The following is a 25,615-nucleotide window of genomic DNA, read 5'->3' on the forward strand; positions in this document are numbered from 1 at the left end:
TGTCATTTTTGCCAAAAATCACTTTTGACATAAATCACTCCTTTTTACAATTGTGGCACTTTTGAAAATTATATAGGCAGATTACATACTTCACACAGAGCATGGTATTCCAACTCCCAGGTCTATACGACATTGTTTCGCTCTTCTAATGATTCTTTGTGATTTTTAGTGGGAACCACTTCACTCAAAATTCCACAATTTTAGTTATGTGTACATATTATCAAAGAGCATCTTCCCATACATTTTTAACATTCCACCTTATGTACGTTTCCCATGATTCATATTCTCCTGGGGTTTCGGTCCACCACATGCTATGGACAACCACAATATCTTGTTTTAAAGCCACAAAATTACATTTAAACTGTACAACGTTTACATTACTGTGTTGTCCAGTTGTAGAAATAACAGTCTGAAAGTTTATTCATCAAAATAGTCTTTTGAGCCAAATGGGCTGGCTTTTGTCACCAAATGTCAGTTTAGCCAAGGGTTTGCCAGGGAGTTTGTCTTTGGAGCTCGTTAGTTGGAGTGGATGGGAGGCGTCACTTCCAAAAGTAACACGTAGGTGTTCCAGAATCTATTGTAGCAGGAGCATTTTACATTCTCCCCCTTGGTACATTAGGAGCTTCCAGATGCTGGTCCCCTTGGGGGGATGCAATGTCCTTTGAAGCCAGGGCAGAAAAAACCTGTTTGGCTGGTTCCCCAGTACAGCTAATGTATTTATTTATTTATTTAGTTTTCTTGAGCCCAAAAGGCAAGGCTGATGGAATAAAACATTATATTAGATTTTAAACAAACCCTGTTTACATTTCTAGGCAAGGACAGGTCCTTATTTAACATTTTGACACGTGGTGAATTCTGCTGGGATGTCCCTTTCAAATTCAGTTTTCTCTTCCATCTGGATTCCAAAGATTGTTTGCAGCCCTGGTCAGTTTCTGTCAGACTTGCTCTTGCCCTCGTAGTGTAGCTGAGGAGTTCTTCTTGCCAATCTACCAAACTGATTGAATAAGAAAACAACCAGAACAGTTGATTGGCCAAAAGATGGAAGACCAACGAAGAACCCGGAACAACAGAGGGCAGGATACTACAACAGGATGTCTCAGGAGCACAGGCGATGACCCCAGGTAACTGCAAGAAGAGCACCAGTAACCACCATGCAATTCGTAGCAGTACTTAGAATAGAACCAAATAAAATAAGACTAACCTGTATCTTGTAAACACCTTAGACTGAAGAACCGGGTAAGTAGTTTCTAGGAATGGGTAGAACAGCCAGTAGATCGTGGAAGCCAGATGCAAAGGTAAGAACAAATCCAAGAAATCAAAAGTTCCAAGACCTAACCCGACAGCAGGCGGACGCCTAAAAGGTACACCACGGCAGTCTCTAGTCCGTGTACCGAATAGTTCAAGGTCCCAAGAACAATCCAAGGTCAAGTACACTTCCAAAGTCTAAATGCCGTGAGTGGAGCTGAGTTCCAGGCGTTGAAGGTCAGTGGGGTTGAAGGAAAGGATTGGGAAGCAGTAGATCCTACAGTTCCGTGCGGGCTCCGCTGCACCTTTGGCGGAACGAAGAAAGGCAAATCCAAAGAAACGGTCCGAGGTCGTGAAGTGGTGCGGGCAGCAGCAGTACAAGAGGCAAGGCAGGGCAAATCCATAAAACGGTCAATGGTCGAAGAAACAAGGCGGTCAGCAGAGGCACAGGGGAATAGGCAAAACAATATCAATGGAGGGCCGTGGTCGAAGAAGCCAGAAGATCCGTAGACAGACAAAGTTCCAAGAACGAGGAAACAACAAGAGCCTAAGAATACAAGATTCAGAAGCGCCGACTCGGAGTAAAGGCGGAGCTTAAATAAGGTCACCTGATGTAAATGGCGCTCCTCAACGTGCTAGGCGAAACCAGGAAGTACAGGCAGGACGCCATCGTTTCCATGCCAACCTCCAAGATCCCGGCAGCTGAGACCTTAAAAGACCAGTAGCTACCGATCCTCTGTCTAAACGCGAGTCAGCACTCCCACGTTTAGACATAACTTGATCTGTACTCAGTTGAACGTTGCCAATATCTAACAGTTTCTCTTTCACAGAAATCTGTTCAAGGCACACTGAAATTGACATATGCAGAGAGAGCTAGTGTTTCTATTGAAGAGTTTATTTTGACCTTTTGTAGCATAAAAGTCAAGAGTTTTTCCGTATGGCTGAGAGTAAAGATTCTGGTGATTTCCCAGATCTTGCCTAACACAGCCTGTCATTCAGTGAGAAATGCTTTCTTTTGCTAAAGCACAACTGGAATATGGCTGGGCATAGTTGGGTCTTACTGGATCAGAACTGTACAATGAAAAAGAGCATCAAGGCGCCATCATTTTAAATGTAAAATATTTCCTTTTTCAAAGGAAAATTTTGAGCTAGCAGCAAATCAGCGCTGCTTTTGAATTCTCTTCTCGGATGCACCTAAGAAAACACACTGGCAGCCTTTCTCAGCCCGATAAACAGTTTTGATGCAACGTAATGGTGCTCAAAGGAGCCAGTTCAGCCATTCTGCTGGTGACTTCTGAGGTGCAGCTCAGTGATGGAGGGGAATTCTGCTGAGTGGGTAAGTGTATCCCAGAAGGCTTTAAAATGTACTCATGAGCATAGGAAGTCCATCACCATTGTTAAGGGCAATTCCAATCCTTTACACCAACAAGGAAGCGCTTGTCAGGTAGAATGCAAGTGGCAACTAAACAAAAACTGTGGAGATCGAGATGGGTACGCCCGGGTTACCTTCTTGCTCCAAAATGATCCTGTCTCTGTCAAGCCTGCCTTAGCAAGAGAAAAAATCCCTTTCCTAATTTTTTGCGGAGGACGCAGTACTTTTATCACTTACTCTGTTAAGATTGAAATCCCAATTCACTGCCTTTGTTGAGTTTTCTAGTATTAATGGCTTAACGATTAACACAGAGAAAACAAAGGTACTGATCTTCAGGAGGAACAGTTCTACGAAAAAGGCCTAGCTCAGCCTTGAAACGAAAGAAAGGGCAAATAGAGCAGGTTGACAGCTCTGATTACTTAGGGCTAAGGGTTCACAATGATTGCAGATGCAATGCCCAAATAGCAAGGTCCGGGTTAACACTGGCAAGATACAGTAGGGGCAAAACAAGATTTATGTGAGACTATGGATCGTAGCAGTGACGGTTTCTATTGAAGATTATAATAGTAAGCTTGCAGGCAAGGCAGGCGGCATTGTGTGGAGCTGCATTGTGGTCGGATGCCAATTCTAACAGTTTGACAACAATTGAGAGCAAGTTTGTCAAAAACATCTTAGGCCTACCGAAAAGTGCCGCTAACTTGCCTGTTTACTTGAAAACAGATATCCAGAGATTGGATCCCTTATATAAGTCCAAACCCGTGTAATGCTGGGTTAGGATTTGGACCACATTGAGGATATGTAGATATAGAGAAGCTGTGGTGGATGCTATAGCCCTGAAAGGTGGCACTTCGCTGCCATGGTTCGCCCATAATAAGAAATAACTTTACAGCATTTGGCTTAGTGAATGCTGGACCTCACTGGAGCGAATGGACACCCCCGACCAAGCATGCAATCAAGAATGCACTGTTGGCTAAGGTGGAAGAATAAGTATTGAACTCAGTCAACAAAACCGTCTTGTTAAAAAGATATTGGGAATATGAGCAGTCTTTGGGCTATGAGGAGTACATGGATAATATAGGTCCCAAACCTATAAGACTATTATACACTAAATTGTGACCCGATATGCTACCTATGGTCCACCTGTGTAATAAATGGAACAGAAACACATGAGATGTGTGTATATTTTGTGGTGACCAAGTTGAAAGTAGTCTCCATTTTATGTTGCTCTGTCCAGAGTAAATACATATGAGGTAAAGAGATCTTAAACCCTTATTCCATGAACGATTTGTTAGAACAACTGTGCAAGTTATGGCCTTATGCTGTCAGTCAAGGCAGAGCTTGGTGGTCCATTCAGTGGCAAGCTACCTCTATAGAGCTTTGGGTAGAAGACTGGCCAAAATTAGATAATTGCAGAAATAGTTATCAAACCTCTATTGGTTGTTATATACCATGTCGGTATGACAAGAACAATATGTTATTTAGATATTCAACACCTATGAATTCAGGGATGTCATTTCATCAAAATGCCCAGGCAGTGTAAGTGACATCACATGACCTTTGACCTCTAATGACATCACAGGGAGGGATGTAATTGGCCCCCGCCCCAAGTAACAACATGGGAAGTGATGGCACACAACCGTTCACGCCTTGACAAAACAGGAAGTGGCATCACATAGCATTGTTCCTCAGTACACAAATTAAAATATGGTTACAATATCACTGTAATCTATGTATATAAAAGTGAACATTTGTTTGTGGCATGATTTGTGGCAAAGCGTTGTTCCTTATACAATTCCACACCATTTTAACAGTTTGCACCACATTTTGCATAGTTGCCTGTTAGGACCCTCTGCACATTACTGGCTACATAGCATTTGGACACCCCATCCCTTTTCCTGGATTTCAGCAAAAGACATGTGTTTGTGGGTCTGTGGATCTGTGGCGAAGCGCTGTTCCTTTTACAGTTCCAAACTGTTTCACCAATCTGCACCAAATTCTGCATAGTTACCTGTTATGACCTACTGGGCATTCCTGGCTACATGACATTTGGACACCCCACCCAGTTCCCCTGATTTCAGCACAAGTAAATATTGTTTGTGGATTTGTGACTTGGCGAAGCACTGTTCCTTATACAATTCCACACTGTTTCACCAATCTGCACCAAATGATGCCTAGTTACCTGTTAGGACCCTCAAGACATTGCTGGCTACATGATATTGACCATACCACCTCTTTCCCCAGATTTCAGCGCAAGACAACATTTGTTTGTGGGTTTGTGGTTTGGCAAAGCATTGTTCCTTATACAATTCCACACTGTTTCACCAATCTACACCACATTTTGCATAGTTACCTGTTAGACATTACTGGCTACATGACATTTGGACACCGCACCCCTTCACCTGGACTTCAGCACATTCACACATGAATCAGTTGCCTGGATTCAGCGAAACATCAATGTGGTCGTAGGATGACTGGCCCTGACACAAGGAACAAAACTCGAGGTCCCGGCCCTAGATTCACGGTTTCTAAGATATTTGCATTGCACTGCACAGCAATAAACTGCATCATGCCAGGATGAGGCAACTTGTGGGGAGAGAGCAAAGAAGGTCCCAATATGCAGCAGCACACCAACTCTCGCCTCGCCCCAACGTCTGCTTCGGGGTATGTTAGCCAGCCACACGCGCCCATTCTCAGTGCAGTTTACTTCAGGGTGCAAAGCACATCAAGCGATAAGTGAATCGGAAAAATTCCCTACAGGATCAGTGTTATCATGTCTGACTACAGAACCAATTCGGATAATGGGTACTTCTGAATTTCATGCAAGAATGAATCACCATATGTAGCGTTCATTACGGTGTGTATAGGCCGACATTACCAAATTACTGTGAATGTAAACTTCCAACTCAACAACCTGAACTATTGTACATCACTCAGGCAAAGCTATAAAAAGAGAGAGCATCTTGAAGAGGCCTAAACCCCAAAGCGCAGACATCCAGTGCCTTTTTACACAATGTTTACACAATGCCACCCTCCAGCAACTTAGGTCTCCAGCATTCTCCAACACCATCAACCTCAAGCAAACTAGTACCCTCCTTCAACACCCTCAACAGCTTGAGTCTCAATTACCCTCCTCAAACACCCTATATCTGCATTCAATGCATTTCAACTCTCTTACAACACATTACGCTTCACTCTCTCCCAACATCTGTAAGTCACTAGTAAGTCTCCAGTAACAGCCGACATAATATTGAGTCTCAAGCACATACCTCAATCCCAGACCTGTGCCAGTGGTTATGAATGACTTGAAACTTCCAGCCATTACCTTTCTGTTTTGCGTATTTGGTAAGTAACCCACAGTGTTTTTGTTATATGGGAGATAGAGGCGAAAGATGTGTTGCAGGTAACACTGATCGCAGTTTTTTATTTTAATTTTAAAATGCCAACAGCAGCAGCTCCATGACATCAACCCCAGAAAAAGCCTATTTAATTGTTTTGCTGTTCCTTTATATGTTGCTTAATGCCAGTCTCCTCCAGCTTCTAAGCACTGGAGTAGCAACAAAACCCATGTTGCACTGCATCCTCTTTCTTGCAAAGCATGTGCATTGCCCCTGAGCTATCCTTCCAAACATATATTATTTTTGCTTGAAGATGCAACAGATAGTTTACTTCAAAGGTGGAGGGCAACTTCATTTAAATTAATTATCTCACTTTGTGTCTATCCATAGTGTGCCTGTAATGCAGGTCTGGCGGATCTGGGTCAGGCTGGTCCTACCCATTCCCAGCTAGCTAGACCTAGCCCCCATACCCTACCTGTTGCTACAGTACTGGGTATGAGCTGCACAGACAGCCCCACCTCTGAACCTAACTATTCAGGCATTCTTCACTGATCGACTGGCAATCTGTTAGTGATGGTGGCTTCATGGTTTTACCTGCATCCCTGCTATTTCTCCAGCTAATGAGATCTATATTTCTGGTGAAAAAAGCTGTGGCACATGTAGCTGCATTTACAACCACCTTTTTTAGGTGCAACACAGATATCTTCTCTTGGAAGTTCCTCTTTGTCCAGTGGCCCAGGGTCACAATGAAAGGTCTAGGGGTAGCAGAGGGCAAGCCAGGGGTAGCAGTTGCAGCTGCAACCCGAAGACCTCCAAATGACATGCCTCTATGAATTTATGTCTACTATAATTTGGTATTCATCCATAGTTACATGACCTGCATGATACTGCATTTTAAAGAAATTGCAGCAAGGGCTTAAATGCTTATTATGATGTGATGTTTTGCGCTTTTGTTTTATGTATGTACTAACATGATTTTAGGGTATAACGCTGAAACAAAGTAATACTGACCTTCTACTTCATCACAGTTCTTTATCACAGTTCTTCTAGTCAGTCACAGTCCTCAATTACAAGAGTTCTTCCCATCACAGTCTTTCTTCTGTGTCACAGTACTTCTGCTTCATCATCATCATACTCCTCCATTCTCAGTGTTCTTCTACTTTTTCATATCACTTTGCCTTCATCGCAGTTCTCCTTCAGTGCAGTCCTTCCTCTTCAGCACAACTCTTCATCACAATCCTGCTCCTTAATCATAGTCCTTCTGTCACTATCCTCATTTCTCATAACTGTTAATCACATGTATTCTCCCTCATCACAGTCCTTCTCCTTCATTACAGTGCTTTGTCACAGCCCTTTTCCTTCATCATAGTTCTTTTGCTTCATCAGTCTTTCCCCTTTGTCAGTCTTTTTCTGTTTTTCAGTCTATTAGCAGTAATTTTACTTTGTTGCAGCCCTTATTCACAGTGCTTCTCCTTTATCCGAATACTTCAAAGTACTCCCCCTTTGCCATAGTCCTTTATCAACGTTCTCCTTTGTCTGTCCTTCTCCTTCAACCTTATTCTTCTCGTTTATGCTAGCACTTAACCTTTGTCATGGTTCTTCACTGTTGTCATGGAACACTTGTTGTCAAAGTTATTCATCACAAGCCTTGTCCTTTATAAAAGTCATTATGCTTCATAGCAGCCCTTCTTCTTTGTCACAGTCCTTGTCCTTTATCACACTTTCCCTTAATCATCAGTCCTCCTTCATCACAGTTTTTCTCCTTCCAATTCCTTCTTTGACATTTCTTCTCCTTCATCACAGTCCTCGTTTGTTATTACACTCAAACCTCTTCCTCATAGTATGTCTCCTTTGTTATAATCCTGCTCCTCTATCAGAGTCTATCTCCTTCAACACAGTCCTTCATCATCGGAATTCATCACAGTCCTTCTTTGTCACATTCCTTGTCCTTCTTCATAGTCTTTTGCCAGAATCCTTCTCTTTCTTCACAGTCCTTATCCTTCATGACAGTCATTCTTCTTAACCAAAATCCGTTTCCTTCATCTCAGTTCTTCTACTTCAAAATCATCCTTCAACAGAGTCCTTCATCACAGTCCTTCTCCTTTATGTCTTTTTCTTTTATTGCAATCCATCGACACAGATATCCTCCTTTATTGTCACAGTCCTTCTCCATCATCACAGTCCTTCTGCAAAATTCTTCTACTTCATCACAGTCCTTCTCTGTCAGCACAATCCTTTTCCTTCAGCACATTACAGATCTTCTTTTTTTATCATAGTCATTTGTTGTCACAGGCCATCTCTGTCTCCTTCATCACGGTCTCCTTCTAAAGACATGGGCTCCAACATTTGGTACTATTTACATTCCTGCTATCCAACTCATATGCCTTCTGGACATGCCATTCCTTGTCCAAGACCTGACTTGCTTTCTTTTCTCCTTGTCATATGTCGAACCATTGTTTTTTCATCGAGCCAATACTTAGGCCTCTACTGTATGCAATGGGCATCACATATGTCTTCCCAATCTCTGTTTCATTAAGGTGTGAGAGTCACTCACAGAATAACCATATAGAAACTACATTGGACTAAAGAGTACTCTTTTCTATGGAACCTCCCTGTAAGCAAACATTAGGTATGACACTAGGAGTTTCCACTTTTTCTACAGGGGTTATTCCACAATACTCATTATGCTTTTCAGCATTGCATTGAATTACTCAAACAGAACTTTTGCTGAAGGGTGATAGGAAGCGGCTAACTTGTAAGTTACTCTACACTCCATTCACACAGCCTTCATATAGAATGACATAAAGTTAGGACCCTGGCCCAAGCATTACTCTTCGGGTAACCAACCCTTGTGAAAATCCTCATCAGGGCTCTTACTATAGCTGGAGTAGTAAATCAACCACCTGGGCATAGTCCCAGATTACCTTATTGTGTGGTCCATTACCATCAAGATGTGCATATCCTCTGAAGTGGTAGGCATATAAAGGGGAGCTACAATGTCAATCCACACCCTCTTGAAAGACATTCCTACCACAGGTATTTGTACTAAGGGCCAGTTGCACTATGCCCCATACCTTCCAGACAGCTGTTAAGTCATTCATGGTGTACAGTAATGCTTCAGCCAAAATGCTCCATACTCTTGGGCAACCTGCCCAGGTACTGTATCAAGAATCATATGAGAGTCTCCAGATAAGCTTCATAAGTGGGAGTGTTTGAATCGCTATGTCTTGAAGATGGTAGTAGAATAATTATTTGTGGAGTAAATAAGTAATTTGTCATTGTGGGGATTTTTCAAGCGAGTCAAAATATATTTTGACACCAAAACATGTTTTATTTTATAATACTGACTTCTTTGAACCCAGTAATTCATTAAAATTAAAAGATGCATGTTTACCTCAATGTCCCACTTCAGATCAGTCAATAATAATATCAGATCTCCTTCCTGAAACACTGTGTTGCTGGTACAACAGTTCCATCCATATCCATGGAGACGGGTGGCTGAAAGAAGGGGAAAGCGTTGTCTGTCATTTGTTTCATATTTTGGAGGATTTTTGCTCCCTAATATACTTGAGGAGCATGTGCTTTTTTGTGAGGGAGTACAACTGTCTGGTACACCACTTATCTACAGGGCTGTAGGAATGTTCTTTGGCTCAGGGCCTCCGTCATTCTCAGAAGTGCAATTGTAGCATGGGCTATAGATTTGCTGTAGAGTAGCCCATCCAGCTATACGATTTTGTGCTTCCAAGTCATTTCAAGAGAACTCTCTGTACCCTCTATAGAATTCAGCCTGTTCAGGTCCTCTCTCCATATACAGCTGTTCACAGACTCCTCTTTCACAAGAGCAAGACAGTCTGCATATCCTGACTCAAGTTGCCAGGAGGGTTGAACCCCTTGGAATCTGGAATGTGCTTTGGACTACTCCCAGGCTTCTGAATCAAAGTTATCTGCAAGGTGTTTCTTGCGACCAGGTGATTACGACTCCTGCCACGTTTGGGTCTGCAAGCAGCCAAGCCCTTGGTAATCAATGTATTCCCCAGGAAATATTTGTGGGGGCACTCTCTTGAACACTCACAGTGAGACAATACATCTTGTCATGTATCTGTTTGTCACTATGGCAGCAGGAAAGTGCTTTTAAAGCCCACAAGCTAGTCTAGTGAACACCAAGGCCCAGTAACAGGTCACTGGGTTGGAGCAATGGCTGCTCTTCTCCAGTGATGTTCAATACCATATCTTTCAGTGCAAGGATTCTCTGGCCACTGGTGTAGAATTTCAGCAGGTACTTAGCTTATGCGTATTCACTATGCTCTCACCTCAAACTCTGTGGAGATTTAAGTGGATACCCATAGATACTAGGACAGCTTCCTAAGGGGACATCTTTATGAGTCTCCTCAATCGTGTTGTGACATTACATGTTTGATTTGATTTATTCAATAGAAATAGTGATTTAAGAAGTGCAAGCTTTGCAAACACTTCTGGGCCAATCAGGCTGAGATGGAGGCATCCTGTATGGAAAGGATTAGCAGATTTAGCAGAATATAAACATGTTCATGGCCTTTATGAAGGCCACTAGGTACATGATTTACTGTATATATCCAAAGGTAAGGCATTCCAAAGTCAGTGGCCTGTACCAAATATCTTCTATTTCCTCTGCCGAGGAGGAGGTTCCAGAGTCTTGGAGTGTAAACAGAGAAGTCATGTCTTCTGGTTCTTTCCTTCCTGCACTGTGTGAGTGCAAGTCTGCACATTTCCTTACTTCTGGTGGATCACACGTCTCCAGAGATGATGCATTTCTCAGTGAGGTAGCTTGTGAACTTCAGGGTGACATCCTTATAGATGATACAACAGTATTTGAAGATGATACAGGCTTGCAGGTGGAGCCAATGCAGTTTGTCCTGTTACTGTGACTGGAGTGCGTGGGACGGACTGGAGTGCGTGGGGCGGACTGGAGTGCGTGGGGCGGACTGGAGCGCGTGGGGCAGACTGGAATGCATGGGATGGACTGGAGTGCGTGGAGCAGACTGGAGTGCGTGGAGCGGACTGGAGTGCATGGAACGGATTGGAGTGCGTAGAATTGCATGACCTACTTAGAATGGTTTGGAGTGCATTGAACGTTTGAAAGAACATGTAACCCATCATATCACATTACCACGCTTACTCTTTTATTTACACCACCATTCAACTAGAACACAGGGATACTATGACACCATTCGGTATAACTGTTCTCATACCAACATCTGCCGCATACTCCCCATCACTCTAAGTAAACACTGCTGGTTACACACCACCCAGCCAGGCATTCTCCTCAGGTCTAACACAGCCACATTTGGTCTGGATAAATCCTGCCACAACGAACACATACTCCTGATCTCTCAACCACCACACCTACCGCTAAGAAGCAGCTATTACACGAATACCACACCAGCTGCATACATATCCGGTACTCGCAGGCACTTTTGACTCTCTCTACTCTCTCTACTGACTTGAACTCCAGTTCCCAAGGGCGTTCAACCTACCAGCGCCTTCAGACCATACCAATGGTACATAAGGCGCTATATAAATGTAAAATAACATAACATAACATATAATGGTTGTGAAGTGGTGTTGGAGTTTTCTCATTGATGGGCTAGATCATGGTAGAATAAAGGAGCCCAGCCTCCTTGATTTGATTTAATTGGCCTAAGTGAGGTGTGCAGATGTGTCTTCCTAGTTGGTGTTGTGGTCAGTCGTATCTTGGCCTAAGTGCGGTGTGCAGTTGTATCATCCTAGTTGGTGCTGTGGTCAGTCTTTTCTCTGATAGGTCATTGGGTCCAGTTCCCTGGGATTATTTATGTTGTAAAGTGAGAACCACTTCACCTTTATTCGGGTTGCGAGTATGTGTTTACCTGATAGTTTCCGGTGGGTCCTTGGGTCAGAGTGTGGGCTGGTTATTAGTTGAGTCTGGACTGGTTTGCTTCAATTGGTCAGGCCTTTAATATTTCCATACTAGTCAGTGTGTGAGTTAGAGTCGTTTGAATAGCCAGAATTTGCAAGTTTTACAGAAGACGATGTGGTCTTCCTCTGTTCAGAAGTGCCTCAAAATAGAGTTCCAAAGCTTGCTTGACTATAATGAGAAGGAAGATCCTCTGTGACATTTCCAGTTGTGGATTGAATACCTTCTGGTTTGCTTATAGTGGAATAATTTCTTCATGGTGCGTTCTGGGTCCCTGTTGTGAAATGTATGTTGGAGGCGTGAGAAGCTTGAAGGTGTCTCACCCGCTAGTCCCCGGAGATCTGTCATCCAGGTGGCCAGGACATGTCCATCGTTATTGGATCCAGTTCCTGGGGGTGGGGGAGGATCACCTGAATTGGGGGTCTTCAGGGAGTGCAAGTGGGACACTGACGGGTGAGACGCAGTACCCTCTCCCTTATAACACCTTTTTCCATCCTAACCCATAAGATATGTAGAATCTCTACCTCCCCTTTTCCAACATGAATATTTTAGCACACCATGGCCCTCATTACATCCCCGGCGCTAAACCATGGCGCTATTAGCACCATGGTTGGTGCCGGTGTTGTAACAAGTCCGCCATGGTGGAATGGGGAAATACCGCCCCATTCCAAGGTTGGCGGGGCGGTATTTCCCCATTTCACTATGGCCCTTCCCCATTCCCATTTTCGCCCCATAGGGCTCAATGGGACTGGGGAAGGCGCTAAGTACAGTACGGCAAATTGCGGTACCATAATTAGCACCGAGGTCCCTTTGCGGCACCCTACTTTAATGGCTGGTAAAACCAGCCGTTTAGGTCGGGTCCCGCAAAAGGACCTCGTAATCAGGCATTAAGGGTTTAACGGTGCCGACACCTTTTACGGCGCCGTTAAACCCTTAATGCAGGGTCGTAATGACCCCCCATGAAAGACAATGGACTAACACCAGAACTGTTTACCTGACATGTCCCAACACAAGGGTCAGGCAGAGTCAGGCAATTGGCAATAACTACACACAACCGATAGCCCTTTACCTTCCCCACTGGGGTAAAAGGCGTAGCACGAGAGCACACATTGAACTAGGCCAAACGCACGAGGAAGCAGCTATTCCAGGACAGCAGTTCAAACGGAGGAGAAAGGCGGTTAAACCTGAGAGGACAACATAGGGAAGTGCCCTTGCCCTTTTCGACCCAGACGGCGAGGACTCTGTAAAAGGAATCAATAATTGGGAGCTATATCTGGTGTGTGGTGTAACAGATGTCAACGGTACACAGAGTACTTCTGCACTGATAACCAAGGCGGTAAGAGACGCGCTTGCTACCCTGGTGCCGTCCTTGACTCCGGAGACAAGAAACGCCAAATAGTTCAGCACAGCCGGTGAGTCGGAGGGAGAGCCGATAATAAACCGAACTGTGTTGAGCAAAGGATGCAAACGGCAACATGATATGAATTGAAAGAACTTATGAACAAAGAACTTGTGTGTTACTGAACGCTTATGAAATTCCAGGGAAATACCAGTTGCAGAGTGGTCCAGATTCACGTGGGCGCTCATTCGAAAGACTCTGGCTGGTCCCCCTTTGAAGAAACTACAAATACCAGAAGGCCCTAGGAGAGCCCGACGCAGAGTGTCAAAGTGGTCATAGAAGGGTCGAACAAAACCCCTTGTACAATCGAAAGTCTTTGACATGTTGTTAAGAGGAAAGCTAAGGGAAGTGAGTCCTGCATTGTGAAAAAGCAAAGTGAACTGTGTATCTGGCCGTAGTGAACCCGACTGAGGGAGGCTAACATTGAAGAAGGATCAGAACCCGCCGGTTGAGGGGGATCTAATGGTGAAATGCCATCACCCAATGTAAAAGATTACGGAAAGGAACTTTTGTTTTGTTATTGTTGACACATCAAGCCCTGGAGGCAAGAGACATTGTATGAAAGAGACTTGGCCACAGAAGGTCCTGATATCGCTGAAAAGAACTGTAACCTTCTTCTGGAGAAGTCCAGGTGTGTGCAGTGCTCAGGGGTGCTGCCTTGTCCTGTGCTGAAAACGTGGAGAAGGGAAACCCCAACTATACAATCCTGACTTATCATTTTGTGAACACCTCTTTCTTTTCTGGTGGACATTATCGCACACTATTTTGTAACTTAGCGATAAGGATTAGCAATAGTTTTCTTTTAGTATAGACCCTTTCTCTTTGACAAGATGCAACTAGAACTGCCTTATTATTATTTGATGGTCGTAGCTTGCTCCCATTTTAGTTTTAGGTTTAGATTACGCGGTTTTTCAACCATTTATACAGTTTAATAAACAGCCTTGAACTGTGCTCACTTGTGTCTGTCTTTACTGTTGCCCCCATGAGTTGATTACAGAGGATATAGAAGGTTTTGAATTATGTTCTTTGTCTGACTGGTTGCCTGTGAAGCAATCATAAGGCTGAGATGATGTGTTCCCATTTTTTAAGTCTTGAGAGGAGTCTTGCTGCAGCATTTTGGGCTCTTTATAGTCAGATTAATATGTATTTTGGGTGTGGTTGGCTTATTCTATCCTCGACAGTAATGATGTGATGACTGTCAAGGCTCTGTGTAAAAATGTGGTCTGGCATGATTTGGGGGGAATTTCAGATTTGGAAGAAGTTACTTGCTTGATGTACAAATGTGTGAGTGATATCCAGTAATTATAACGAAAATAAAATAGAGAATGAAACATAAATGAATAAAAAACAATGAAAAAATACCAACATTGTTTTAAAAAATATATGTGGGGTGGGGTAAGGGGTTAAATGGGGTGGATGGGGGGAGGGAGTCAGGTGGAGTTTTAAACATGGGGAAACGGGGAGGTGGGGAGAACCCAAAATATTCAATGTTTTTTCACCGTTTTCGTTAACATTTCATTCTCTATTTTTTCATTTGTTAAATCATATAGAACTGCATGAGTACCGTCTGGAGTTTTTGTCATTGTTGAAGTTGACTTTCGCTAGGTTCTTCAGACCATAGGATTGGTTTGGGTCAATTGTTATGCTGCAACAGATCATGACTTCTATTTTGATTGATGGAGTTTCAGTTGATCTTTTATCATGCAAGAGTCACCTTGCATGAGGCAGGTGCTAACATCCATTTTCTTTGAGATTGAATTGTCACTAAGATCGTAGACTATTTCGGTATTGTCTATGTATTTGAAGCATTTGAGACCTATGTTGCTGAGTTCCAAGTTCAATGCAAGTGTTGAAAGGTTTTAACATTGGGGTACTACGCTGGTGATGTGGGCGCTAGACATGAAAGGGATCAAGTTTGTGGTCTCTGTTCTGTCCATGAAATAGGATGTCATCCAGCATAGCACAGTATGTCCCATTCAGATGTCCATAAGTCTTTTTTAGCAGAATTGTATGGCTGATAGTGACAAATGACACAGAGATGACATGGGATTTAAGTGCCCTTGCCATATTTGTATTGCTGTTGTTTAAAATGCCCCAAATATGAGAAACTGTAGTTTGTATGCCCATCATTGGTCTGAATGTTAGTTGTGAAGAGTGTAAGAGGGTTTTGGTTTCAATGTGGTCCCAGAATTGGTGAAAAATTATTTTTTGGGGAGCTATGCTTTGTAAACTGCGTTGGAGCTGTAACTCACTGGGCCATCAGGGTTTCCTGATGTTTTCTTGATTAGAGGTTTAACAAAAGCATTTTTTAAGGCGTGTGGCATGATGTAGTGTTCTATAGATGAATTGAAGAGAAATTGGACTATGTGGCTAAGTCCATGCTGTTGAGCAATCACTTTGTAGGTGTTCGGGAGCATGTGTCTTGGTAGCTAGTGTTGATTATGGTTATGAATTCTTGCTTACAAAAGTGGCAGAAAACTTCTAGAGCCAGTACTGCTCAGTCCTTCTTGCTGGATTTGGTCTTCAACAACTTCCTTGTCGAGGTGGGTTTGGAGTTGTCGCTGAAGTGTGCTGAAATTAAGACACAGAGTTCTTGTGATGAGGCCAGTAATATTTTTGAACATTTCTTTCTGACAGTATTGCACAGACAATATGAGGTGTGCATAGACATGTCTTTGCTTTTATCGCAGCTTCTCTGAAGATCAGGGTTTGTCAGTAATTGCATTGTAAGCAATTATCATGTGGCATGGGTATACAAGCCTTGGCTTTTTTGATTTTTATTAAAAATGATATGATGTGGTTAATTGACCTCAGGCTAATCAGGCACCTTCCCTTTCAGAAGGTTGATACCAAAAGCGTAGTAACCACTGTGCCCTGCTACATGAACCTCTGCATCTGCAGGCCCAGCTTTCCAGAGAACAGGTTCAGAGGTCACAGGTGCCCTGTTTGACAGCCACTGTGACATCAAAGTCAATGCAGTGCAGAGGTTGCATTAAGTCTGCCCGTGTGAAATTGTGTGAATATACATGAGGAATCACAGCAATGCCTTGCTAAAGCCCTGGTGGTTAATAAGAAAATAGCCTAACCATGAAAGGAACAGGATCCAGATAAATGGCCATTGGCTAGCTGGAATACTAGAAGTTTCAAGAACTTGTATGGTAAAGAGGGGATCATATAGGATAATAATGAAATAATTTGTCTGCAGAAAACATGGCTACGAGAGCGCCCCAGCCTTGATGGGTTTACTTCCCTGCTTAACCCTGCTATAAAGAGTGATAAGGGAATACCAACTTCAGGTCTCCTGACGTTGGTGAAAATTGGAGCCTTGTTTGAAATTGTGAATTCATGGAATCTTAATCCATATATACAATTGGAAAAATTGAGATAAGGTCCGGCAAAGCAGAGTGGTTGGTACTTTGCAAAGTATACTGGAACTCAGCAATCATCGAGAACTCCGACTTTGTTAAGGCTATTTTGGGAAAGCTGGATAAATTGCAAGAAGAATTGGAAGATCCAATGGTCATCATTTGTGGAGACTTTAATATGAAAGTTACAGCAGAAGCAGAGAGTACCCCCTTCTATGGAAAAGAACAGCTCCCTGGAAAAATGTGCAAGGGTAGACGCTGGATGGAGGAGACCACCCAGAGAGATCTACATTTGCTAAACGGACAAATGGAGGGGAAAATCCAAGGTCATTATACTTGGTCTCGAGGCGCATCAAGGAAGATGCTGGACAATGTCTTTGCCTCTGGAAACCTTTTACCTTAGATTTCCTCTCTTCATGTTATCACAACAGCCAACAGTGACCACAATATAGTCAACTAATTACTACTAAGATAGTGGGCCGTTCACAAGCCACATTTCTATGCCCTTTAACAATCACACAAGGGCGTAATTGTCTAAAAATGGATGCAGTAAAAATCAAAGCATTAACACAACAGCTTCTTACATCAATCAGGCCCAAAAATCAAAGCGAGGGAAACATTGGGGAGTACTCTAAACTCCTAAAGGCCTTTGTCAAAACAAGAAGAAGTGGTACAAAAGCATCATTCAAGCATAAACATTGCTATAATCATGCCATATAAGCAGAAAAGCGACAACTGAGACAAGATCTACAGAGGCTACAAATGGCCAACAGTACGAATATCTCTGGGTTGTTGAGAAGCAGGAAACAACACTACAAAAATTGGATGAAGGGTAGGAAAGCAAAAATGTTTCAGGAGGACTCCGAAATGATGATGCGGAATATAGCAGATAACAGTGAAATCTGGAAACACCACATCCCCCTTTACACCCACTGGATGTTATCCTGGACAGTATTGCCAATGAGCATGATTGTGTGTGACAATATGGAAGAGTGTTTAACCCAGACGAAGACAAGTTTACAAAAGGGGGAAAAATAGGGGGTGCAGAATGGACTTTTGAAACTGAGGAAGAAGATATTTTGGGAATAATCCGCAAAGCAAGTAGTTCAAGATCCCCCGGCCCAGATGGGAAGACAAATGCTCACTTAAAAGAGGAACCTGAATTATGGGTGAAATTTCTGGCAGCACTATTTGAAACATCAAGAAACAAAAGAAGGTCCCTCTGTCTTGGAAGTCATCTATAGTTATCCTTATATTTAAAAAGGGGGACAGACAATTACCGACCTATAGCCCTGCTGAACGTTGGGGTTAAGGTTTTTGCTAAACTAATCTTGGTGGGTCTGGAAAAATTGATTGAGACATCGGGAAGGCTGGACCACTAGCAGTTTGGTTTTGTTAAAGGAATTAACATATCTTTCAATCTACTCTTGATCAACCTTTTAAAGAAAAGACTAAGGAAATCCAAAAGCAAACCTTTTCTGATGTTCATAGATTTGGCGCAATCCTTCGACTCAGTGGACACAAGTAAACTCTGGAACAAACTCTCAAGCTGGGGTTGCTCAGTTGACCTGTTGGAGGCCATTAAAGATATTCACACGGACACTAATCCACGAATAAGGCTGGACCAACGGGGGTCACTGTCAGCATCAATTCTAACAGCCAGAGGCCTAAAACAGGGCTGTCCGTTGGCACTGTGCCTGTTCAACCTATTTCTCTCAGACCTTCCTGAGGCATTGAGCAAAACACAGAGTTTTCCCCCTAACATCGGTGGGGTGAAGATTGACTATCTGCTATATGCCGATGATTTGGTATTGATGGTCTACAAAGGCAGTTAAACGTTTTGGAACAGTATATGCTTGAGAATGGACTGAAAGTTAATGTGAAGAAGTCTAAGATCGTATCTTTGGGTCATTGCAGAGGGAGGAGACCAAGAGAGAAAACATGATCCTGGAAAATGAAAAACATTCGGAAGTGTCCTCAATGGTATACCTGGGGGATCTATAAACACTGCTTTAAGAGATTACCCTCACAAATGTATGCTAAAGAACAACATTAAAGCATTAACCTCCCAAAGAAGCACATATCACCTGGAAATATCTTGCACTATTTTGGAATGTCGTAGCAACAGACCCTATAAGAGGCTTTGGGGCACTACAGAAGGCTATACAGGAGGAAGAGACGGTGGGTTGCAGGACTGGTTGAGAACTTGCATGGGGGTTTTGGACCTTGTTGCAGCATCAGAAGACCAACTGGTGACAAATTCCGATTTAGTCAAAATCAGGATTTGGCACCAGGATTCGATCCGGATGCAAGACAAAATGAGAAAAGCTAAACTGTGTTCCCAGGAGGGCATACCGAGGGGCCCTTAAAACCTGTCGCCTAAATATTTGTCAAGATGTCAGAGTCATGTAATATGACTGACATTTCTGAGGTTTTGTTTGAACTTATATCCCACCCAGGAGGTCTTGGCACCAAGAGACAAAGGGATCAAGAGACACACTGATTGCTGATTATGTAAACTGAAGTAAGAGACAGAAACTTTAAAGCATCTAGTCCTATTTTGCAAAGCACTCACATCACCAAGAACGTGATTGCTGGGTGACTTATTTGGAAAATTGAAGACATACTCTGCAGATGATTGGTGGTCTTTACTTCTGCCGGGAGAAAAGACTTCCGTAATAATAGCTTTAGTGAACATCCTAGATGAGATTTTTAAAGAAATAGGCAATGCGGAAACAATGGTCAACATAAGGAAGTGAGGTTGGGATTAAAGAGACCTGATGACCTGTGAATGCGGCTATTTTCGAACAAATCTTTTAATTATCTATCCAACGTGGAGTGGTACTAATGTATTTTCTGTTTGTGTGTCTCTGAAATTGTATATACGGAAGGCATGAAACTTTTCTTAATTGAGATGTAACTGAGCCGTTTAAATAAATAAAAAATAAAAAGAAATTGTGCTAACCTATGAGCCTTTGGCAGGATAATCTGCAAATATAAGGCACATATAGGGCTCATGCTTCACAGCGTTGTTAAATGCTACCTCTGATTTGTCACATACCAGTGTCATTCCTTTGAGCTCAGACCAGCTATGAGAGGCAATGCAGAATCCTGGTACCTGCATGTCTGCATTCCAGAGAATGGGACAAGGGGCAGGATGCCTACCTCGGTTGATACTCTCGGATGTTTTGTAACTCCTCCGTGGAATGGAGTGTGGGTGGGCACCACTAATACACACTTATTTTGCCTATTAATGGAACGGTAGAAAGTAGGTAGTCTTACAAAATAGGGTGCATCTCCTCAAAGCATGGCCCGCAAATGACACGCACATAGCAATAAAGAGGAAGGCCTAGGAGAAAGCCATCAGTAAGGATTGCACACCCTGTGAAAACACATATGATTCATTAGAATGCAGTCGATTGAAAACATTAAATCCTGAATTTAGTTTCAATATCACGCATATCACTCATCCTTATGCTCCTGCAGGGCAGTAGTAATTTTGTCACACTCACCAAGCACATTTTTAAATGAAGTCCACTGTTACCAAAGATGCCTGCAGGAAGTTAGTCCTAACTCCTGAAATCATAATGATTGTGTATATTCCATTGGCAATGCATACACATCAGAGGCGTTATCATATGAGGTCTATCAAGTCTATCCACAACAAGGGCCACGCACAGAGTGCCACTCCACGGGGATGCCGGAAACGGCAGGGAGAATGCACCCTCCAGGAGGCAGTGAACAAGTAGATGAAGCAGGTACAGGAGGAAAGGAGACAGAAAACAGAAAACGCAGCAATGTCCGCAGCAAAACACTGTGGCATAGAAAATGCACCCAAATTATGCACCACTAGTTTTAACTTGCTTTCGTCATTCTTTTAGTCGAGTGCACGACTTTCTAACACTAACCCAGTGAACAAACCTTTTAGTTCAATATGTTATTTAACTCATTTCTCCATTTCATTATTTGAGGAAAAGCTCAATCCGGCTGTGAACCGGCAGACATTTTTTCAAGGACCTTGAACTGAGTCTTGCCTTTTTCTTCCTGTTCACAGCTATGCTCATTAGAATCTCCCTAGACACGCCTCTAGGGTATCCCATACTGTCTCTATATCTTCAACTGTTTTAAAATGTAAGGTTTAAAAATTCACAATACCTACATTCAAATTGTCTTCCTAGCATCGGCATCCACCAATGAAACTTCAGCGTTCAATTCCTACCTTTGCCAGAACTAGCCCCCTATTATTATATATTCAAACTCACAAAGGCATAATCATAAATGATGATCAGCGGCATGGTCCGAAGTCTGGCATGCAGTGCATCAATGGTTTCCCATAAACAGGTGGCTCCTGGAGGGCGTGACCTTTAACATCATGCACTATTGCCACCTGGAGGCTGACACCTGCAGAGCGATAATGCTTGATGCTTCCTCATCAAACTGAACTTCAGTTGCAATTCCAAAACCTTTAGGGCCTAATTAATTCACAAATCGTTTTCCAATGGGGGTGTGCCATTATAAAACGCTTCTCTGTATTAGGCCCTAACTGTCATATGCGTTTCTGGCAAGAACACAATATCACTCGGTTATAGCCAGTGTTATGTACCATTTGATCAGCATATGGAACCTCCTGTTGTTTGGAGAGGGACTCTTAACCACCATCAAAAACAAAGCACATAGGTTATTCATTACTTTGATATTTTATCACATCTGTTATGGTAATCACTCCATAATGCATTTTGAGGGTTATGTAATGAGCACCACACCACCACACCGGAGTGAGAAACCCATGCAAGAGACGGAAGGATACATTTTGAAAGCTTCAGTACTTGCCATTGACATCAGTAATGTTGGGTGATCCATGATGCATGGATGAATGGTTACAGTTGGACTATATCTTGCTAAACATGCTCTGTGGGAAATCAGTGTCTTTGAACCTGGGGGTCTTGACATTCTTAGGAAAATGTGTGCAATTTATATACGTGATTAATCTTAAACTTGACATGTCTCAGAATTCTGTGTATTTTAGGAGCACATCTTGCATTATAAATTAGAAATGCTTCTGAGTGCTGTGTATTTTAGGGAATGTATGTGAGTAGTATGTTAGCTTGGATGGCCTGTTTAAGTAAGTGATTTTTTATATTCTATGTAATTTCTATGTTTTATACTCATCTACATTTTGCAAAGTTTTAAGTGTTCATCCATATAAAATAAATAAGTGCATGATGCATTCCACAGATATTCAGCTATTCCAGGAACGTTCCACTGCAGGACTATTAAAGGCATTGGGGATCCTTCATCAGCGCCTTCACTAAACCTGGTGCTTTTCCTCTCCCCTGTGATCCCCCAAAGGTTCTTGAAATCCTGAAGTGTGTATTTGCTCTTGGCTCTCCCCTGAGAGCACAGATGGTGCACATTCGAACATTTCGTGAGCCATGTGATGTCATGGCGGTAATAGAGACTTATGCTTCCAAGCTACTTAAGCATTTTCTTTTATTTCCTGCCCTTGATCCTCTCCTTTCTTTTCTCCCACCAACGGTTCTAGATGCATTGCAGAAAGAACCCTTTGAATCTCCCATTTAGATGATCAACATTAAGGATGGTTTGCCTGCTGTCCCGATGGCTGAGAGTTGGTCACTCTCTCTTGTTCAGAACATTAACTAGGCTTTTCAGAATCCCATCTCACCTTACTTAGCCCCCCCCTTTCATTCCGCCCAAAGATCCTTTTCAGCTTTGCACCACCCCAACACATTATTTTTGTTTTCTTCCTTTGCCTCTGATGAGGTTGCCCTGCAGGTTTGGGACGTGGCAAGGGCAGTTAAACTGCACCTATAAAGGGCCTCCTGCTTTTGACTGAGTGACTCATTCCTATTGTCAGAAATGTGTTGAACAGCAAAGTGGGGTTCCCCTTCCACATTCAAGCGAAACTGCTTGGAGGACAGGAAGATAAGGCAGGGGTAGAAATATAATCACAATGAAATGTCTGTGTGGGAATGACGGTGTGTCTAAGGGCCTCATTACACGGATGGCGGAGAACCATGGCGCTATTAGCGCCATGGTTCATGCCGGTAAAATACCGGCACCGCCTTGGCGGAAAGGGGAATTACCGCCCCATTCCAAGGTTGGCGGGGCGGTAATTCCCCCTTCCACCATTGCCCTTCCCCATTCCCATTTTTGCCCCATAGGGCATAATGGGAATGAGGAAGGCGCTAATTACGGTACCGCAAATTGCGGTACCGTAATTAGCTCCCTGGGTCCCTTTGCGGGTTGCTTTTTAACGCCTGCAAAAAGCAGGCGTTAAATCCGCCAACCTGCAAAGGGACCTCGTAGTAAGGCGGTAAGGATTTACCGGTACCGGTATTTTACCGGTACCGGTAAATCCTTACCGCCATCCGTGTAATGAGGCCCTAAGTGTGTGTATATTACAAAATTACTACAATGGGCCTCATTATGAGTCCGGGGGCAGCTGTGCCGGTAAAAACTGCACAGCTGCCGCCAGAGTCATTTTTTTTCTGGGGCCCGGCAATGGGGATTTACCACGGCATTACAGCCCCGGTGGTCCTGGTAATTCCCTATTGCCGGGCGCCGGAAAATATTACTCCCCATTCCCATTCGAGTCCCATTGGACTCAATGGGAATGGGGAGGACGGATGCACCGGCACCATTCATGACGGTGCCGGTGCATCCGTCAAGATCTGCGAGCGGGTGCCATTCTGCCCACTAGGTCATTCCTGACGGGCAGAAAGGCACCCGCCCGCAAAACTCAGTGTATGCCGTTCCGGTAGCAACGATGCCGGTAGCTTACCTGCACCGTTGTTACCGGACGGGCATACTTGTAATGTCCCTCAATGTCTTTGATGAAATATGGTATGTTTGTTAAGGAATCGTGTACTGTGATAATAATTATTGATACATTGTATATATAAGTATTGTTTTGGACATAACTTTTGTGTGAAAATTGTTTTTTTGAATGAAAGCATGAACGTTGTGGTGTTGCATAATAATTTAAAATATAGGGATAGTGAGGAATTCTTTTGTATTTTACCTGCATATGTTTTTATTTTAAAGTGAATTAAATTGCAGGGGGTGATATGGAATGCATGTGTTCCACATGAACTCTATTCCTTTGCATTAATGCTTGAATTCATCCCGGGATATAAATGGCGTTGTCGGTTGTGAGGTGTTGAAGATGTACATGAGGTGTTGAAGGAGAGAGACAGTGAGGGGAGAGCACAGGAGGTGTAGGAGAAGGTGACCAGTGACAGAAACAATAGTGGAAAAGACATTGGGGCTCATTACGAACCAGGCGGTTCATGCCGGTAACTTACCGACTCCGCCGTGGAGAAAGGGGGAATTACCACCCCATTACAAGGTTGGCGGGGCGGTAATTCCCCCTTCCTCCATGGCCCTTCCCCATTCCCATTTTTGCCCCATAGGGGCAGCCATTTACGGCGCCGTTAACCCATTAGCGCCAGGGTCGTAATGAGGCCAATTGCCTTTTATCATTTACAAAATATGTTGCCCTGTTTCGTGGCAGGGTGGTGGTAAGGTGATGTGGGGAGGGCAAAGTGTGGTACGGGAATACCAAGGGTTACACCCCAAATTGGAGCTAAAATAAAAACAAGATATATTGGGAGTAGGATGGGGAATGGTTTATATTAGTTTTTGGTGGGCCCGGGGAATGGTGCTGGTTTTTACATTTGCATGTTCACGGGACAGCACTCATGCCACGTTGTGTAAATGTATTGCCTTGTTGTGCCTGTCTTGTATGTGAAGAGGCTGTTGTTGGCGTTTCATTGGTCAGTTCATTGTAGCATTGCAGGATCCGACATAGGGTTGATGCAGTGCTTCATTGCTTTGAAGATCGCACTACTCTTGTTGTATATTTCTTGGATGGTTGGTGTGTATTAGTTTGCTTTGGGTGTGGTGATACATCCAATCCAAAGGTGGGGAGGAAGACAAAGGTTGGCTTGAGAGGCGATACATGCCAGGTGGAGATGGGTGCCTTGGTTGTAGGCTGGTTCTGTGATGAGTTGCTTCATGTCATTGGTGTTATGCAACTCAAGTAGTTTGTTCTCATTTTCTGGGTGTCTTGGGTCTAGGACATGTTGAGGTTCTGACAGAGATGTTAGTTGTGTCACTGACGGATGCCGTTCTGATAAGGTCTGTGATTTTATGGAGAAAGGCCTTGTTGGCTTTGGGATGGTCTGTAGATCAGGGTGAAGGCAGCTTTCTGATGGTGGGGAATCATTTTGGTGGTCGGAATTGATCTCCCAGATGTGTTCCTGGCTGATATGATATGATATGATATGGCATTTGTAACGCGCCTATACCGACGAGGCCGGGAGGGGGGAACAAGGGGAAGACAGACATCGATCCTACTAGGCCAGGTGTCATTCAGATCGCGCAACTGCAGGGGTAGGGGGAAGGGAAGAAGTGCGAGGGGAAGGGGAGGGGGGAAGTGCAGTACAAAATGATGAAAATAGAAATACACCACTGCAAAAACAAAGTCCAACGTGTAGTTTTAGCAATGAAAAATGTGTTTCATTTTCAGTCTCCCTTAGAGTTGCTGTCTGATGCTTCACCACGTGAATACAGGCCTTCTGAAAATCATAAATGCATGCAATGTCACTTGTCTCGGATCGTGTGACTCATTACACATGTATGAGTCACGCAGAGATGCGTCCCAGCTCCACTGAGTGAATTATCTCTTTGATGGGCAAATCTATGAGTTGCTAAATAGTTCTGCACAGTACACGGGGAATTATACAGATCACTGATTGCAGAATGAGTGTTTTTGTAATAACCTGTCATATTCATTGTTCCTGTAAACCGCCAAACATGTCGCCTGTCTATCACTTCTGAGAGACGAATAATGATGAAATATTAGTCAAAGCAAAACTGACACCAGAACCCATCTGTAATATACTTAAATATATAAATAAAAGCATGTACTTATAACCTTCATTTCCT

The 25,615-nt window shown here is 43.2% G+C and overlaps 1 protein-coding gene across 3 annotated transcripts in view; it reads left to right on the plus strand.

Moving 5' to 3' along the window:
- CNTNAP2 (contactin associated protein 2) overlaps window positions 1-25,615 on the plus strand; it is a 3,301,953-nt gene that overhangs the window by 2,418,206 nt on the left and 858,132 nt on the right. The gene's annotated exons all lie outside the window — the stretch shown is intronic.

The sequence above is a fragment of the Ambystoma mexicanum genome, chromosome 2q, assembly GCF_040938575.1.
Source record: "Ambystoma mexicanum isolate Mex_15411 chromosome 2q, UKY_AmexF1_1, whole genome shotgun sequence".
Classification (NCBI taxonomy): Eukaryota; Metazoa; Chordata; class Amphibia; order Caudata; family Ambystomatidae; genus Ambystoma; species Ambystoma mexicanum.